This window comes from Pseudopodoces humilis, chromosome 5 (assembly GCF_049639895.1).
Source record: "Pseudopodoces humilis isolate 2021_Gansu_Grassland_sample_001 chromosome 5, ASM4963989v1, whole genome shotgun sequence".
In the NCBI taxonomy this organism is placed as follows: Eukaryota; Metazoa; Chordata; class Aves; order Passeriformes; family Paridae; genus Pseudopodoces; species Pseudopodoces humilis.
In genome coordinates, this window is record NC_142204.1 from 41,369,653 (window position 1) to 41,390,307 (window position 20,655).

Genomic DNA, 20,655 nt, shown 5'->3' on the forward strand with positions numbered 1-20,655 from the left:
AATACTGTATTTCCTGCTTTCAGCTGCCTTCCTATGGAAAGGAACTAAATTGCTCATTATTATCAGTGGCAAAAAAGTTATTTTACTTAAATTTCAGCCTTTAGTGGAAGCATGTTTCATCTGTACTGTTACTATTGCTACCATCATTGCATTCATTGTCATTTCTTGTGGCTGGTGTTGCATCACCTTCTGTCATCTGCACTGATGGGCACAGGTAGAAAAGCAGGCTTTCCAGAAACTACTCTGAAGAATAAAATACACAGTCATAACTTCAAAGTTATTACCCTATGTTCTTAAAAATTGCACTTCATAAAAGAACCACCATGAAACAATCTTGTTCTCAATACATTCTCTTTTCTCCTAACAGCAGAATTTTTATTTTTAAAAGAGATTGTTTGAATATATGTTGATCATGCACTACTGCTGAGAAACCCTATGCTAGTTTTTAGCACACTTTCTGTAGATACTTAGCTGGGGATGATCAGTAGTCCTTTGAAACTGGGACCATGAATGATTCATGTATGTATGCCATTAGTTTGGCAAAGTTCTACTGTTTCCTGTGTTTTTCTTACACTGCCATTTACTCTGGAGTTGGGCCTATAGGATGATTTCTCAGGTGGATTTTAATGTAACTGATGAGACTGAGCTCTTACAGCCTCCACTAGCAGGCTCTCTTCTTCACGGAGATGTTTAGATAAAGGCATAATTTTTTCAGAAACTTAACATTTCTAATTTTTCCTCCTGCTAGTCAAATCTGGATGAAGTAGGCTAATGAATTCAAGGTTCATAAGGAAATATTAACAGATATTAGCACAATCACATAAACCTTGTTTTCTTAAAAAGTCAGGTTAAAAGTGTTCAGTCATAGCAAAGTAATTGGTAAAAAAAGCAAGTGAAATTACGTTATAAAGCAGAACAAGCTTTTAAGTAAGAAAGAACAATAAATAAGCACGTGGCTATGGATTTATTTTACCCTTCTATTTCAAGAAACATGGGGAAGGCTGATACACTTAAAAACTACCCAGCTGCAATGTTAAGTGTGTAACAATGACATGACACTACAAAACGGCAATTAACAAAAAGAAACTGTCATAAGACAGGATCAAGAGAAGCAGTGAGAGACCTTCTTAATAAACATTTAAGACCATACAATAGGAAGGGACTCTTGGAAACCAGATTTTATTCCTTGGTGGTTTTAAAACTGTCTCACGCAAGCCTTCTCATGAGTTCACAAAATGATTTCTTAAAACTAGTGTGGGTTTTTTGTCCCAGCAGTCTGCCTGGGATGATTGTTGCTCTGTCTTTCTCCATGCCATACTCTGTGATGAGCCTTCATATCCCATCCCCATCCATGTGTTCATGTAGTCACAGTTTGTACATTAATGTAGCTCTATCTCAACTTAATTTCCCACTGCATGGGTCTAAACTAAAGAAAATAACAATATTTAACTGCAATTACCCACCATCTTTTCTACATAATCAGATTAGGTAAGGTCAGAGAGCTTTGAGAAAGGGCAAGTACATAAACAGTTTCAAAATGCATGTATAAATGTTTACAGTTCAGCATTTCTTATGAAATACTAAGCTTACTGCCAGAGTTTCAAGCACCAGTAGGAAAATAATTAAGTAGTAATCAACCTGGTCATCAGAACTTATGTGCAACTAACTAAATTTGCCTTCTTTGAAGGGGCAAAACTTAATAGAGAGAAGAAAATACTGCTATTAGTATAAACTGGAAGAAGATTTAGAAATGTGTTCCATTAGAACCCATTCCTACAACACACTTCTCTATGTAGTCTTTACAGTTGGGGGTTGGTGTAAGGAAAATGAGATTTTACCAGCATTATTTGAAACATAAAAGAGTAAAAGTCCAGTCACTATAGACTCAAAATACCATGTTGATAAAAAAACCACAGAATTATCTAGGTTGGAAGAGACCTATAACATCAAGTCCAACCTTTGACACATCACCTCCCAGTCAACTAAACCATAGCACTAAGTTCCATGTCCAGTCATTTCTTGAACACTTCTAGGTATGGTGACTCAGTCACTTCCCTGGGAAGTCTGTTCCAATGCTTAACAACCCTTGCCATGAAGAAATTCTTCCCAAAGTCCAGCCTGAATGTCTCTCAGTACAGCTTGAGGCTCTGTCCTTTTGTCCTGTCACTTGTTGCCTGGGAGAAGAGGCTGACTTCCACCTGGCTCCTGTCAGGCAGTTGTTGAGAGTGAGTGATAAGGTCACCCCGAGCTTCCTTTTCTCCAGGCTAAACCAGCTGAGCTCCCTCAGCTGCTCCTCACAGGACTTGTGCTCCAGTCCCTTCCCCAGCCCTGTTGCTCTTCTCTGGATTCACTCCAGCCCCTCAATGTCCTTCCTGTAGTGAGGGGCCCAGAGCTGGACACAGGGTTTGAGGAGTGGCCTCAGCAGTGCCGAGCACAGAGGGACAATCACTGCCCTGCTCCTGCTGGCCACACCACTGCTGACACAAGTCCGAATGCCATCGGCCTCCTTGGCCACCTGAGCACACTCTGGTTCATGCTCAGGTGCTGTTATCAGCACCCCCAGGTCCTTTTCCACTGAGCAGCTTTCCAGCTGCTCTGCCCCCAGCCTGTAGCACTGCCTGGGCTCATCTTAACAAAAGAAGTCACCGTAAATAAACAAAACATCATGAGGATGTGAAGTCTTCTGACAGGAAGAAATAACCAAATTCAGAAAAGGAGGAAGGGGTTAAATTATAAGAACATTGAATCAGCAGATATATTTTATGTTCATTACATGGTAAGGTTATACTGTTCCAACAAAAATAAACCCCATAAATTTTATGCAAGACAAATGAGGTCATTAGTTTATGTTTGAAATTGGTTTGATTTCAGTCACAGGCCTAGGATTCCCTCTAGTACAGTGTACTTTTGGGAAAAGCTAATGAAAATGGTCACATGGGAATGGTCAAAATAATTAAAAAAAAAAAAAAAGGAAAATAAGGTCTGTCAGGCAAAGGTGTGAAAAAGTGCCTGAATAGATGCATTCATTTTAGGAAAATTATTTTCCACATGTATGTAAAGGTCTGTCCTTTTTTCAAACTGCTAAATCACTTGAGGGAGAATGGAAGCTTATTTTTAAATGCAAAAAAGAAAAAACAGCCAAAATGGAAACTCAATAAAGAAGTGGAATTATTGCTGGAGAAAATGATCATATTTTCATCTTAAATTTGTGCAGCTCTTAAGGACCTGCTTATTTACATACTTCTTGATACAAAATAGCATGATCTTACTTGAAGCAGCAGTCACAAATTTCTTTCCATCATTTGCAAATATTGACATAAATACAGTAATTCATCTCGTCCTGCAGTTTACCAAATTCAGGTTAGAGTAGATAAAAAAAAGGGAGGCGAGAGTGGGAGAAAATATAAATACATGTGTTGCTTTTCAAGCAGTTCCTTCTTTTCTTTTGTAGATACCATGAACAGGCATTTCTGATAACCTCAGCATGACAGTGAGATAGAGAAGATTGTTTGCTCCTTCACCTCTTTCCTGTAGCTTTTAAGACAAGGCGAGCTTTGCAGGCTCTTACTAGAAATACAAAGGCAGCTGAACAAGTTGTATTACACAGCAACACACCTGAACTACAAACAGGAAATTATGTTCTAGGTCAGGTTCAATATCAGCTTTCAGAATACCACCTACCAATGCAGCAAATGTGCCAGTCTGTGGTTTAGGTGACAACACCAGGGCAGATGGCTGCAGACTCCTCATATGAGTACATCCTGGTTTCACAGAAAAGGTAAGTAATTTTTGGCATAGCTTCGGATCACTTCCAAACCACCAGACCCATCTCTGTACAACTGTGTTTGAGTCCCTGCTCTCTCACTGCTTTCCCAAGTTCACTTCAGGCAGCTGAAAAAAAATCTCAGTCTGTGTTTCCTGGAAAAATCTGTAAACAGCTCCTTTCAAGTGTTGAAAAAGGCTGAGATTAAGTTTAGCTGGTTATCCTGTAGCAGAACACAGGGGAGTGTCCTTGGAGAGGAAGAGCAATTTCTCAGCACTAGCTGGAGAAAAAATCTGTTGGCACAAACACACTTAAATGTATCATTCCGGTAGAAAAGAAGGAGGAATTTAAGGAAATTAGTTTTTTTTCCTCAGCTTTTCTGATTTTTTTATTGAAAAGCAGACCATAATGTAGACGGATCTAATAGGCCACATTAAGTGATAATTTCTTGCTGCAACAGCTGCTCAGATGCTTCCATAAATAGAACACAGGACCTGTATTGCCTCAAAGAAATACTGACCATACCTGCAGTGGATCCATCAATTCCCCAGTTGCCTTCTATAGCCAAAAAAGACGTAAGTGGAAGATCCACTGCTGAATGAAGATCCATATTTAATAATACGAAAAACAAACCTGCTTGAATTAAGATGAGAACAAAGAAAAGGGAAGTGTTTGAGAAGACTAACATTCCTAAAGCAGAGAACTTGAGTTTGTTTGGGGGGGTGAGGTTGCAGCTGTATTTGAATAAGCACCCCAAGAGAAGCAATGTGCTATTCACAACCAGAGCCAATGATGACAGCAAAGGAAGAGAAGCTTCAGTGAAAGTAAGGGAAGTATTCTGTTACAGCCACGCCAAGACACTAAAATGACTGTAACCTGCTTGCCAATGCAGTCCCACTGACAAGCTTTATCTCATAGCATAGAAATTCTCCATTTATACACAGCATTTTAAAATGGTAACACCGGCAAGTATTTACTAGGTATTTGCCACTGATTGCTAAACACCCCTCCCCCCAAAAAACAAACAACCAAAAAACCCCAAAAAACAACAAAACCAACCAACCAAACTAACAGAAACAACAAAAAGTTTCCTCATACAGTCCAATCAGTAATGCAGACTGTGACTTGTGGAGATTTTCTGATTAGTCCTTTTCCTTCCAGGTGACAGCGTAACATTTTCTGAGTCTGTTCACACTCCAGCATATAACCTCCAACCCCCCAAACACCCCCCAGGAAGAAAAGAGGAAGGAAATAACTGACTCTGAATATTCAATTAGTAGCCACAGGCATTCTGCAGATTTTTATACTACAGGAAGAAGAGAAGAACCATTACCATAGTCATTGTCTCTCTTGCACACAATGGAGCTGAGGACTTTAGGTACAGTAAGGATGGCAGGATTACCACCTCCTAAAAAGGAGAAGTCCAGGGCCCAGACTGCCAGAAGCTGACTGCTGTGAAGACCAGACTTTGAAATCATTGCAGAAGCTTATCCATTAAGTAGTCATGGAGTCTGATGCTGCAGACAGTCCCAGGTAATGTTTTGATCTAGCAGTACCACTGTTGTCACTAGCTCCATACAACAGCCATGTAACTTTTTCAATTGTCAAACATCAAACATGGGTCAGTGTGTGCTGTTTAAAGACACAGTTGTTAAGAGCTATAGCATGCTTCAATTCCACCACTTTTCCCAGTCAATTGTTCAAAGGTTTAATCATTCCTGCAACTCAAACTATAGAAAGTAATGGCATAAGATACAGCTGCATCTCCTGTGACTCTATATATTATGAAAAGCTGCCCAGTCTTTCATATAAGTAAGTGCTATATTACCTTCCATCCTGTTCTTTGATCTGCTGACTACATACATTGCATATATCTTGACAGTTTTCCCCAAACACTTAATTTTTTGAATTCTCTCCAAGAGACCCATTTTCTTTCTGAATTAAGATGGTAAATTTATCAATATACAATAATCAAGTGTTGCATACCGGGAAGATCACTTAGTTCAGCTTAACAGCTTTCTTTCTGTACAATGACACTGTGTTACATAAGTCCACTCCAAGACGACTATGTCAGCCCCTTTCCTAAATCTTTGCTTAATGAGATACTGTCCTGGTGGTGACTACCTTGGTCCTTGTATAGTGCCAAAATCAGTGCAAAGAAGTTAACATGATGTTGCCTTGCACTGTATGAAATGTCAGAGTTATGCACTCAGCACTTTCATCCTGCTTACTTCCATTGCAGACTACCATACCAGAAATATGCAAGCACTTTATAAAGAATGTGGGGGAGGCAGTACTAGTCCTACCCAGTTGAAGTATTTGAAGGGTAACCTAAATCTTCAGTTGTATCCCTTTCCCATTATGTTAGATATACAAAATATAGAACAGAAATAACACTCCTGTTTTCACAGTCTTGACAAACCAAAATGTTGGTAATAGTGTTCATAGTATTTTTAGGGATGGAAAACCAAATTGAAATAGCTTAGAGATTCACAGTGTGAAGCCAAAATGGATGTATAAACACAGTAAGAGAGAGAGGGAGGAAAAAAGCCTGAATATTAAACAAGAAAGTGCCATTTGGTCTTAAAGATTCTCCCATACCAGTCACTGTTAATGAAAAGGTGTTATCTTTCAGTCACTTAAAGCTCTACCAAAACTATTGTATCAGACACTGCTTTGTACCTGGTCACAACGTTGCAGAAGGCAAGTTTTTGGCTAATTACATGAAACTTGACTACCATAAAGGAAAAAATATAAAGAGGGAGAAATAAAAGCACAAAGGGGCAAAAAAAGTGCAGTCTTTGGTATTTTGAATAATGGCTGGGACTAGCTCAGTCAGTGAAGATGGTAAAATCACCTCAGTCCTTGCTACCTTGGCTTCGTCTGAGAACTTTGGGATTTCAAGCATCATGACTGAACCCTGAAGTGCGGTGACCTACACTGGTGTTGACTTTGAAGGTAAAAGCTGCACATCTTTTTAACCAAACAACAAATTCCAAAGGAGATGAAGAGAGGGGAAGCCCTTCTACAATTTAGGCCTAATTTCAAAATACTGTGTCCCCTGCAATAATTTTCCTGTTAAACACTCCTGTTATCCATCAGATATAATCTCAATATGTTCTTTAAAACCTGCAGGAATTTTTGACTGAATTAATTCTATTTTTATCTTTTTCCTGACGTTTACAAATAATTTTATATAACAGACTGAGAGTTGCCATCTGTTACCTTAAACTACTTTTAGGTCTCTATACAACACATCCTGCAGATGTAGCCTACTTTTTTTGCTAGTGTATATGGTACTTCATGGTTGACAGTGGTAAATATGTTGGACTGTGACTGAAGAAACAATTTGGATTGCTTTGTAACAGTAAATGTTCCATGTGTACTGTCCCATCAATCACTCTGTCATCTGCAGCTGTCATCATGGATGGTATTCTGCCTTCCTGAGCATTGATAACTGGAATGAACAATACTGGCATCCCTATACAGAACTGCAAATTTTAGCCTTGAGTAAGCTCTGCCAGACTAAGAGTGCCACAGTAGACAGGCCTTGGGAAGCAGCTCCATGCACAGCTCAGTTCCAGTGCTTCAGTCTCTGCTGGTTGTTGACGATGGGTTGTGCTGCTCCACAGCTGCCTCCAGCCCCTCCCGCCACTCCAGTCAATAGGAGGCTGTGGGGGGTACCACAAAGACCTCAGAATTACCATAGAGGATTTTCTGGGCAAATGCCAAGTCCATCCTTGGCATGAGCTGACCACAGCCATCTGGGCAGCATTACACATGATCATCGTGACCAGCTGAGCCACCTGCATTAAGGCTTTCTCACAGCAAAGGTCCTAATGGCACCTGAACTGCTCACACACCACCTCCAGATTCAGCTTCAGCTAGCTGCAGCTCATGTGGTGGCTGCTGGAGGTTGTCAGGAGCCGCGAGATATCCTAAGTACTTGATCATCATGCTGCTAAAACAGCAGGGCCATAGGTAGTACTGAAGAAAAAGGGAGACTGGAAAAGGGAGGGGAGAACTTATTGCATAAATATTTAAGCACCTCTCCTCCCACTAGACTTGGCACTGATAATTCTGTGCTTTGATTAGCATCACTGCTATCTATCTACTTTCTTTAAGCCCTGCCCTTGTGTTATTAGACCATTTTTACTTTTCAGAAAAATGTCACAAAGGATTGGTAAGCTTAAGCATTTGCTTCCTCTGCCACCCTTCCTCTAGCCTATAACCATGTACTAATATAGCAAAGGCAGCAGCTGGGTACAGGATGCATGACAGATCATGTATGACATCAGGGACTAACATGATAAGAAAGCAATCATTCAGGTGCTGGAAAGAAGATATTCATGAAGCTGGGGAGTAGTGGAAAAGTCAGTCACAAGAGAGGGAAGAAAACTAAGGGACCTGGAGAATACTGGCATCTTAGCTGGAAGACTGGCACAACTATAAAGACTTAATGTGTATAGCACTGCTAGCTCTCACTTGACAACACTTCAGACCCACCTTCCTCTAAGCATTCTAGCCAAACCTACATGAAGTTATACAAAAGTAACCTACTGCATCCTTGCTGACAGAAGCATTTCTTGGGTCCATATGCAGGTTTTACAGCAGGAAAGGCCACCATGATACTGATGGCGCCAGCAATGAGCCTAGCTCAAATGATTACTATTTAACCACCACACTGTATCTCTAGGTTGCCATATTTCAGCAGGACTGAAATCACTGTGTAAATCAGACAGACATGACACAGAGCAACACAAGAAATCTGGACTGTGACAATGCACGTGTGCATTCCTGATAACACAATTATCACCCTGTGAAAGAAGAGCTCAGAAGCACAGATACGACATAGTACAGCCCACTGTCTGTGTACATACTGGCTCCAGGTAGGTAAGTGGAGGTAAGGAAGTGATTTATTTTCTATGTAGCCTGAGAACTGTAGAGAAAACATCATGTAGCAAGTTTTTGCAACATCATCCCAGTAGCAGATTCAGACATCAGATTTACCCATTCTAAAGTAATTGTCCACTCCACCAGCTGACCAGAACTGGGTGCAGCAAGGCTCACAGAATCATAGAATATCCTGAGTTGGAAGGAGCCTATTAGGATCATTGAGCCCAACTCCTGGCCCTGCACAGGACACACCAAGAATCATACCACGTGCCTGAGAGCCTTGTCCAAATGCTTCTTAAACTCTGTCAGGCTTGGTGCCATGATCACCTACCTCCCTGGGGAGCCTGTTCCAGTGCCCAACCACTCTCTGGGTGAAAAACCTTTTCCCAATACCCAACCCAAACCTCCCCACAACATACAAAATCATTTTTCTGGACAAGACTGATACAACTTTCACTTACACCTACCTAAGTAAAAAAGGCACCACTTCATATTTCAAATACTGAAATGTAATTCATCTTCATGAGCAAAGCTCCTAGTAATTAAAACTTAGTAATTTTAGATTTATTTTAATCTTGCAGAAGCTTAATTCTGGAAACTTAATTGGACCAACTTTCCCTTTAAGAGCATGGTACAAAAACTGTGAACAAGACCCTATTTAGACTGAAAACTAGGCTTCAGCCTGAAACACAACACCTCAGCAAAAACCACACACACAAAACACACTGATTTTTACCGGATAAACTAGATACCAGACTTTAAAAAAAAAAAAAAGTAAATTTCAAAGCAGCTGAAAATCTGTTGCCATTTTTTTTTACATGCCTTCACACCTACTATTTTTCTTTGCAGGTGGCACACAACAGATGCTCTTGCCTTTCTGGTCAAAAGGCTTGGCACCAAAGTAATGCTCTTTCTATGAACATATACCTCAGGTAATACAAGGTCACTGGGCTATCACTTGGAGAGTTCCTCTTAACGTGGTACTTCAAAAGTTAACCAACAGCAAAACTATCCCCCTCTTCTCTTCCAATACGCACAAACCTCCACAGAGAAGACAGGATAAATAGGACCTTATCTCATTCAATGCCACCATTTTTATACCAATTCCTTCATCTCATTTTTTGTGGGATAAGGCTGGTTAATTTTAAGACAAAATCCTTTCTTCTTGCAAAGGGCAAAATGAACAGCAAAGCATCCTTCAGAATGGGATGAGGTATACTCCAAGTTCTCCTCATGAGAAAGGAGAAATTTGACTATATCACACTAATTTACTGAGGTGTTTAAACCTATTTTCAGGGAAGTCAGAAGTGCATAATTTTCTTCTAAAAATCAACCTTCTTTCAGGTAGCTGAAAGGAGTTGAACTTACTGTTGAACTTACTGTGGAACTTACTGTGGAACTTACTGTGGAGAGGGTAGAAAATAGGGATAAAGTGAATAGGGACCAGGAAGGGATCTGATAACTAGGCGTCATGGATGCTATTTCCTTAGCTGGCCTAGAATAAGAGACTTCCAGCACTTATAAAAGAATGAGCAAGACTTCTTTTCCATGTGTGCACTGACACATTGGCATCACTAAGTTCTGGATGTAGTTAATCTCAACTACAACACAGTTCTTTGCTGCAGCCACTGCAACCCATCATCAGAAGCCTAAAACAGGCAAACTTCAAATGCTATCACCTGGGAAAATAGAGGCAGTTTTGCTTGGGTTGCAGAGGTAAGCAGGCTAGATAAACTAATAAGGCAAGAGTGATTTCTTTTCCTTGTCCAAGACTTTACCAGCAAAATAACCAGACTTGGGAAGAGAAACTGTAAGACCAGGTTAGAGAGCCTTTTCTGCTGGTAAAGACTTGGACAAGGAAAAGAAAGAGAAGTTCCACTTTGAGTCCTCTGATTTGCTTCCCAGAGCAAACATGACAGCTTTCATTGTGATGTAGCACTTTTCATATCCAAGGTAACACTCCTGCCCCCTTTCAATTAAATGCAAGCCTTTCACTTCAGGGATACCAGTAGATCCCAGTGCAGGTAATTTTGTTGTTATATTTCTCCTCCTGTCTAACACCTTCAGTGGCAGGACACGTGTTCATTTTGGACAGAAGTTCACAAAGCCTGTACATTAATGTAGCTGAGAGGCTAAGACTCTTAGTTAAAAAACGTAACTTGCTCAGATGAAAAGATTGGCTACTTTGTTAAAAATAAATGTCTACATTTGTAAAAAATTATGACCCAAAAAAATATATTAGAAGACTAATATTCAAGACATTTTAGAGAAAAGCAATGCATATGTGACACCAATTTCCCAAACATTCACACTTGTTTTGAGTGACACTTCCATTTCTGCTACAGAAACTCTAAAGGCATATACCGTGTGTATATGCATATATATGTACATATATATATGTATATATATATGTGTGTGTGTGTATGTATGTGTGTATATATAACAGATATAAAAACCTCCTCCAGAAGCAATGTTCTAGAACTAATTTCTCTGATTTTACTGAGTAACACTTAGGCACAGGATAGTGGAAGATGCACATAAACTACTTCAACATAAAGAATGTGGTCCACTTTCATCTGTAATTACTAAACATTTCCTTATGTTAATTTAGTACTCGTTCTTATGAAGAAAGTATCAAATGAAAAGCCACACATAATTTATCTAATGCACTGAAGCATTTTAAGTAAGTGCTTATGTATTTAGAGATGTAATTCTCTAGAAACTAGCATTTCCTCCTACTGTCTCAAGCTGCTGCCCAGTGTAAAGCAGGAGGTCTCAGTCTCATAATTATGTGCATGGTCCAGGACCTAATAAAGTAAAAGGCCCAAGCCAGCCCCCAGTGAAGACAAGTTCTCAAATATCAGTTTTGCTAGCATGGGAACACAGCACTCTCCTTGGTGACAGAGAGGGCAACTGCACCCTGCAGGGAAGCAACTATCTTGGATCTAAGATTTTAGGTTGATGCATGCCAGTATCTTTAGAAGCAGCATTGACAGACAGTAGCTGGAGGGGTGAGCAGCTGGTGACTGCTCTTCACAAAATAGGTAAGACAATAGCGCAAAAAGACATCAAACCAAAGAATAAGAGCATCCAAAGCTTAATCGACTATGCTGTGAATCTCAATGCATTTTTATTATTCCATGAGTCAAAAGAAGTGCTCAGAAAAGCTACAGACAAACATTTCTTGCAGTACTTTCTCACCCAGCACAGCAAACAATACACAATAGGGACACTATAAACTAAATAACTTTGCAGAGAAATTCCATCAACTCAGCCATGTGCCTATTTTAATGTTTCTATAAAAAATTCACACAAAAAGTTTGATTGAGTGAAAACTCCGAAGAATAAAGGCAAAAAAAAATCTAAGAAAGAGATGATGCCATAGACAATAATGTGCCAGCAGTACTGCTTTTTAATTGGCATGATGAAATTTTTCTTTCCAAACTGATTCATCAAATCACAGTAAAGAATGACTGAATTTACAAGATGAGCTACTCTTTCCATTTGGGGTTTTCACAGTATTTTCAGATTCTTGACTTTTACAACATCTGTAAGGTAAGGCTCCCCATTCCACCAAAGAATTAATCTCTTTGCCTCAAAGCCTGATGTTGCAACCTTCATCACACAAGTACACAAGGGAAGGTGGACAGTTAAACAGTGGCTGAGACTAGGGCAAAACTAAGGATGAAATTTGACTCAATTAACTTCTGTATTTTGAATACCAGATTGAGTAACGTTCTGAACCAAGAAATGTATGGACAGCCCTAAAGCAAAGCTAAGCATCTTGTCTGCGGATCCTTAAAGAAACAATTCACGTGTACTTACCTAAAACCTACAGAGTAATACGCCACCAAGACCCATGTGGACATGGGGACAAACCCCCTCATGTATTACACAGCATCTCAGTAGTCCACTGCATGCAATATTTCAGTAGCACTGTCTCATTTTAGTACAGGTTCTTAATATTGTCCTTAAGGCTTCACAGTGTAAAACACTACTGTTGAGGTAGCAAGAAAAGTTTAAGGGAGATACCTTACCCAGGAGATAAAACAACTAAGTGCTTAATGGCAGCATGGTCAAGCATATTTTTTCTCATTGATTCTTTCCCTCACACCCAAAAAGATACAACAGGACCCAAAATACATCCTACCCAAGTTGCCTGAGCATAAGGCAAAGCAACAGGGAGGACAATTTCACACAACCCACCTACAGGCACTTAGATTAACTGAAGCACCTTCACCTCCTTTACAATCAACATACAGAGACAAGCTCTGTGAAAGGCTAATTCAGATCAAATAATGCTAAGGCACTTGCCAGCATGGTTTGGATCAGGAATATCTCCCTGCCATCTCCACTGAAGAGAAAGGGACTGGTGGATTAGCCAGTTAAAATAAGATGCCTAAAGGTCGACGGTGAAAATACCATCCCAACTTCCAGATCAAACAAGCTCTGCTTAGTATGTGCTGTTTGTTAGGATGTGAAAAGCAGGCAGCTACATCATCCTTTTTAACCCTTCAATTAAGTTAGGAAAAAAAACCAAGGGTGTTTTAAATCTGGAAACAGTCAACAGCTAGGACTGCTATTTTACTTCAGAAAAAAGCTACTAGTAACAACTAATGTGTTGGTTTATTAGTGAGCATGAGATAATCTAGCTTTTGAAAAGTTTCGTTCATGACAAAGGTTGAATTACCAGAATAATGCAGTGCACAGGGTGAAAATGAAGTATCATCAGATTGAACTTTTTCTCTGTGTTCTGCAAGACATTTTACATTCAGCAGAGGTGCAATAGCAACCTTTGCATGTCTTCTAAACACATAATAAGTTCAAACAATTCAAAAAGAGAGGCTGAGTTAAATATCTGTAAGTTTCTTCTCAATATTATAAATACATTAGAACTGTGAATCAGAAGCACTACTAAAGGCATCAACTTAATTTCATGTGTTTAGCTACAGCTTTAATTTTCATTATAAAGTTAACAGACTTGTGGTTAGGTCTTGTAAAAATTCTGACTGAAAAATTAGTTAGTTTTTAAAACATGAGACAGTTATGCACATTTATTGTAAAGGTTTTAATATATTACAAGTTTAAGCCACTATAATAAACCATCAACACACTAAAATTTGTATCAAAAAGATACCCTTAGCCATTGCTATAAATATACCAGCAATTTTAATTAATTCACAACACCAAATTAATGACTTTGCTTTTCACAATAAGTAAAAATATACAGGAAAGGTATCTCAGAAGTTCACCTAAAATTGTGAGCAGCAAGCAGTAAAACTGGTCAAGTATACTGTAAAAAAACTCTTTCATCAATATAAAGTGGTAATTACATATTTTTGCTTTTGTTAGAGAAATACTCAAGATTTTTTACCATTCAGACACAAGCACATAATATCACACATACAAGTTTTGCATATTCAGAAGACACAAAATACAAGTCTGTCACTGATCTCCATCTTCACAAAATAGAAAATCCACCTCTTTCAAGGACGCCAGGTGAATAATAAGGTCTAAGCACGAGAAGAAATGCAGGCACTTGCTCTTCAGCCCAAATTCAGGTACCTTCCAAACAGCATGAAACTAGTGATTTTTCATCCAGCTCTGTGAAAGGAGTATCCTACTGATGGGGTCGAACCCCACTACTTGTCTTGGTGGCCAAGGCTAGATTTCTCCTGAAGAACCAGGAGGAGAAGGAATTGTTGCCACCTCAGCAGCATGCAATCCCGGGAATACAAAGGGGATTCCCATTGTCATTGTCTTCATCTGCAGCTGATCATCACCAGCACTAGCAAGGCAGTAGCTTGCGCAGTTATCTCCACAGCGGGCAATGTCACAACCCGACCAACAGCACAAACTACTACCTCAGCCAGGGCCCTGGTGCTCCCGACCCCTTCTGAAGGGGGAAACAAGCAGGCAGACAACACGGCAGCGACAAACGAAATTAGAGGGAAAAACAGAAGAAAGATAAAAGGGCTCTGAGGTCTTTTGATGATCCTCGTCTCCTTTATCTGCTGCAGACATCAACCAGACTCCTCTCGCCTGACTGTGAAAAGCAAAGGGAAACCCCGCCCAGCTCCCTCCCCAGATTTGCCCTTTTCCTTGCATGACCTGAAACCGACGGGAAGAGCTTCATTTATCAGATACATTACAGACCCCAGCTGGTACAGTAAAGATCACGTTTAATTTCAAACAGCCACAGTTCCGCAAGCCTGTAACAGATGGGCCGGGGAGGGGGAGCAGGGAGGGAAGGAAGAAAGGCGAGGAGCCGGGGGAGGCAGAAGGGGGGAGAGAAACACAGCCGAAAGACAACCACCCCCCACCCCCGACCATCCAGCCGCCCTCCTCGCCCCCCCGCGGGAACGGCGGCGGCACGGGACCTGCCCGCCGCCCCTCCCGGCAGCGCGGCCGCCCGCCGGCCCCGGGCCGCCCGCCGAGGAACGGGGTGCGGGGCGGAGAGACGGCCGCCAGCCCGCCCTGACCTCCCGCCACCCCCGCCGGGCCGGCCCGCCCGCTCCCCGGAGAGGCGGCGATGGGCCGGGGCTCTCCGGACCCGGCCCCGCTCGCCCGGGGACGCGCCGTGTCGCCGGCCGGGGCGAAGGGACCGCGGAAGGACCCCCCCGCCTCGGCCGCTCGAGCGGGGAGCCCCCGCCGCCTCCGCCGGCGGGAAGGAGGAAGCCGAGCCCTCTGGCGAGGGCGCCGGAGGGCTGGGGAGGGGAAAGCGCTCGCCTTGCCGAGGCCGCAGACAAAGGAGGCGCCGTGCGGGCGCCGCGGCTCCGTCCGCCCGCCCGTCCCTCGCCGCCGCCGCCCGTGTCCGGCTGAGCCATAGAGACCGCGCGGCGCGGGGGGAGCGCGGGGCGATCCGCGCCACGTGACCGGGCATGTCACTCACCCGGCCGCCGCCATCTTGCGGAGGGAGGGGGAGCGCTGCCCCCGCCGAGTGCCCAAGATGGCGCGGGCGGCGCGGGGCCTCTCCTCACAGACGGGGGCGCTGCGCTCTTCCCGGGGCTCCGGGCACGGCCGGGCCGAGCAGGGCCGCATCTCCCGATCCCGAAACGCCGCTCCCCAAAGGCCGCGGCCGGACCGGGCCCACGGAAGGCGCTGGCGGGGCGGGCGCGAGCAACGGACTCGAGCGGGTACGGGAGCGGCGCGGCACCGGGCGGCGGGGCAGGAGACCTGGGCTGCCACCACACGGACCGCTTTGGGACGGGGATTTTTAACTCCTCAGCCCGAGAGGCACAGCGGGCACGGGCTCTCAGCGTACTTACAGTACCTTCCTTGGCTCTGAACTTTTAATTTGGAAGCTCTTTTCTTTCTAAATGTAAACAGACTCCATAGCGATTACTCCACAGAAACTGACCTCAAAGAAACCCACTGTGAACCTCATTACAGATTCACGAAAATTATAAATACTAACGTTCTTACTGTTCTATCTGTCCTTCAACACCAACACATCTATAAACAAATCTATTGAAGAAACAGCTACCAGCACACCAGAGGGATTAATTAGACTGTAAGAGATAAAAAAAAAAATAAATTAAATGTGTTACTGTGTATACAAAAACTGCATTAACATCAGTGGTGCGGAATATGGAAACAGGAATACGGACAATAGTCTTTAAGCTTCTAATGCAAAAATCTATCTACAACGTAAGTTAAGAAGGAAATGCAATGCCTTTTATGACAACTTGCAACAAATTTGCAGTTGAGAAAGCTGCACTGGAAAGAAGCCAAAACATTGCCACCTTAGAGACAAAGATAAAATACATTACAATTAGGTAGTTCCCCGTTTTTGAAGTTGCTATCTACATGAAGCATCAGGCACAATTAGATCACAGATCACTTGTTTAAAACGTATTTAAACCAGTGACATTCTGTTGGAGAAAACATGCTAAGAGATTGTGTGTGATGAGGTGATCCTGAAGTTTGTGTGTTTTTGATAGCGTGGCATGTTAAAGAACATTCTACAGCTGAGAAAATGGAATCACCCAGTAACTCAGACTTCTGGTTCTGGAAGGGACTGTTCAACCTCCTCCAGACTGCTTTCTCTCAATTCCTGTTTCCCTCTGTAAATCCATATTTCTCACATGGACAGAGAGACTTTGTATTTTTTGAGGTCAGCTAAGGAGAGGCAAAGTATTACAAATACGGATGCTCCAAGGAAACGTATGCTCCGTTCCTGCTCAGTTAAGTTGGTGTACACATAAAAAACTCAGTTCTGAAAAAGAAACACAATTTAAAATTGGGACATTTAAGTGTTTATTAAAAAGAAAAAGCAGAAGCTAGATATTTTCATACTTTTTCCTATTAAATACTCAGATTTATTTTAAGTATATTACAAAATACATCAGCACTGGAAAAAATCCTCAAAAGTTAAAATATTAAAGTTTTATTTAATTCTGGGTTATTTTTTACCTTTTTTTTAATGTGCTCTCTTCTGTTCTAAGGCCACCTCAACTATAAGGTAAAACAACTTGTACATAAGACTTTCAGTATTTCATATCTCAATGACTTATTTTCCTATATTAAGGTCTCTTTTATATTTGCTAATTAACAGACTGAAATCCATCTTAAAATCATGAGAATATTTAGATAGTTTCTTACACAAGGAATTAACAATTTCTGTTTGAAGAAAATCAGCTCTTCTGGGTGACAGTAAAATGTAAATTAAAGCCACATCATTTGGATAAATTATAAGAAGGGGAGATAACTAAAATACTCTTTCTATTTGGAGTTTGGTAAGTTAAATGACTGAAAGATTTGTAATTTATAATGTCTAAACAAAAATTGTTTTTAAAATTCTAATTGGGTATCAGCACAAACTACTGGCAGATACTCAACACACATCACAGTTTATTACATGGCGAATCAGAAGACCTATACATCTTTTTTGACTTGCATTTATATAAAAAGTTGAAGTCCAAGATCTATTACAGTAGATCCTGGAAAGCAATGAAAAATTACCTAAAAGGGAACCACCCACCTTCTTAATTCATGGTGTAATGCGAAGCTCTGAAAGGTTTTGAGGATGGGAGCCCCAGTTACTTCCAGTAATTCAAGTTTTATTTACCAAGAGCGTAAATGTGCAGGGACTTTCAAAGAAGTAATGTTTACTGGCAAATATTTTATCATTTTCCTAAGAGATGACAAATTCAAGTGCCAAAAATAAGAATTCAGGCACCCAAGTGGAAGGTATCAGAAGTAACTAACACCTTGCTGACCTGAAACACTTGTGAAAAAAGCAGCAGTTAAATGTAATATATAAAACAATCATAAAAATTATCTGATGAGTATACAAAAGTGTAGCAGTAATGGAAATGCTTGGTTCTGTTTACTGAGTTTATGAAGATAGTAACATCATGTACTCATCCAAATTGGCAAACCAATGGAAAACCAAGATGGATCGGTAGCAGGAAGAATTTAAGGCTCAAAAAGAGCTCAGCTTTGTACAGTAACTGTAGATCTCTTAACTCTTCATGTAATTATTTAGACTAATGCCATGACTACAAGGAAGTCACAGCATGTTGTCCCTTGCAGACAGAGGTTACAACAGATAAATACTTGAACATTATCTCCACCCAGGAAAAAAACAGGCAAGCCTTAGAGCAAGCCCTTACAAAGGATTTGTAAAAACCCAAAAGACAAACAAACAAACAAACAAACAGAAACCACAAAGAAGATGCTCTTAGGGGAACTCAAAAAAACTGTAACACCACAAACACACTGCAATAGCAAAGTCAACTGCTTCTACAGTGGTTCTCTCATCCTCTCCCTTTTGGGATGTCTAAAGTAAACTAAAAACGACCATGAACCACCAGATGCCTAAGCCTAATGCTCTGATAGCAAGAACTGTCACTTCCACATAGCAACTTAGATGACCTTTAACGATGGAATGCCTCTACTGCCAGGCCTGCTTATTCTGTCTTCCCTGACTGCAAATGAAAGCCAGGCTATTTAATCTTGTGGTAGACCTCAAAATTTTAGCTACCTAAATCTCAGAAGAGAAATCTTTGTGCATCTCAAAGCAGATGCTCCATACTGCCTCTCCTAAGTTTGATCACAGGAGGAATTATTTCTTTCAAAAGTGACTTCTATTTAATAATGACTCAAAGAAGAAACTACATTTTAAGCCCGATTTTGCATCTGCCTTCATCTCCTCTAAAAGATTATTATTATTTCATTGGCAATTGTTTAAATATTTGTTTGCAATTAAATATAGTCCCACTAAGTCTGGTAACTTTTTAAAACTAGGGAATACATTTTACATAGGTAAGATTATATTGTTTGCTAGATGCTAAATGGTTATGTTTTATTTGAAAACATCTGAGTACATTTTTTGATTATTTAACACTTCATTAGTTTGACAAGAGCTCTGTTTGGATTAAAAGTACAATAATGTGAAAAATGGCATTCAAAATAATTCTTAGATTGATCTCTTTTAAATGTATTGGATATATCCATGAAACACATTTTGTTAACAAAGAGTACATAACTGATTGTTTCAGGTTGCCACTGCCTTCAAGCTTTTAGAGAGAGCAGATTTTACCTTCACAGGTCTATCCTGTGTATGGAAGAGGAGAAAAAAAGGCAGAACTTTTTCAATTCCTAACCCATTTCCAAGTTTGACCTAGCTGTTTGAATTGAGTTGGTTAAAGTAATTTTTAAACTGCAAGAAAGAGCTACTACTATCAGACTGAAGTTTAACACTTCAAAAACTTGCTTCTCACTCTACAAAGAGGATGAGGCTCGTACTACTCCATCAGTTCAGTGCATTCTCTTTGAGACTTTGGCAACAAAACTGCTTAAAATTTTAAGCCAGTATAGTGCATACAGCTATAACAGACGTTAATAATCTTGTATTTTGAGAGAAAATGTTTAATTTAAATAACCCTGTTCTAAGATAAATGTTTATCTTTCCTCATTTGTTCTAGGGCAGTACTTTGTGTAGATTCTGAAGCTCATTTTAGTGGTAAGGTAGTACCATATAACGCTTTGCCAAGCCCAGAGGCATGAACAGATGTTCAGTAAGTAGATCTGCAAGTACAAGTCATGATCTACTCCAGAAACTAGTTCTTTGCACATGTACATCCCAGCAGCACTGTGCACTTACTATTCCTGTCCCCTTCCATGTTCTCTCATGGCAGAGGTTGATCAAAACCAGTCTGCTGTCTGTGCTCTCTCTGAATTGGTGGCAATCCAGTTTTGGCTGCCATTTTTCTATGGAGCCTCTCAGCCCCACCCCTCATGACCAGGCATTGGTCTGTGATGTGACAGGGGACATGAAATGTGAGTCTTCTGGCAAGGAAGCCAAAAGCATAAGCAATTCCTTGCCAACTTTAATTGTTTTAAGTAAGAAATAGTTAACATTAAAAACATCAGACCAAATGATAGCAAGCTTTACATTTCCCACCACCACAGCCTCATGAACTTCTGCAGTCTTGAAGCAGCTTCAGCTTCAGAGATACCACTGGAGACTTGTGTCAAAGTCTAAGGCAGATATTTTGTGCAGAGAGAGCAGCAGGAATGACCCCAATTTGAAGATAAGGGTCTCCAGTAACAAAACTGTGAAGATACCAGATATCTGACTTCCAAGGGCTTTCCTTTCTTACTTAATTATTGGCAATCTCTTCTGAAAACAAAACAGACCAAGGGGCCAATGCCTTTGAGTATGTTTCAACATCACAGTATTTTTGATTGAAGAAAGATATGGTAACTGTACTTAACTCATTCTTTCCATAAGGAATACATTTTAGGTGAAAAGATAACTACACTGGTGATAAATGAGATTACTTATGAATTAAGTTCTTAAGGCAGGCATCTAGATCACCAGTGGAAATAAATGTGTTAATATGGAGAAAGAAAAGCTTACCAAAGTGATTATAAAAATAAGCTTATCTGAGAGTTCCTCTAAACATAGATAATAAATTCAAGCAATGAATAGTTTCATCTCTTGCTAGTGAAACTATAGTTAGCACAGTAAACAAACAGGTAAATCT

The 20,655-nt window shown here is 40.7% G+C and overlaps 1 protein-coding gene across 4 annotated transcripts in view; it reads right to left on the bottom strand.

Annotated features, from left to right (window-relative positions):
- MON2 (MON2 regulator of endosome-to-Golgi trafficking) overlaps positions 1-20,655 on the bottom strand; it is a 105,699-nt gene that overhangs the window by 14,443 nt on the left and 70,601 nt on the right. The gene's annotated exons all lie outside the window — the stretch shown is intronic.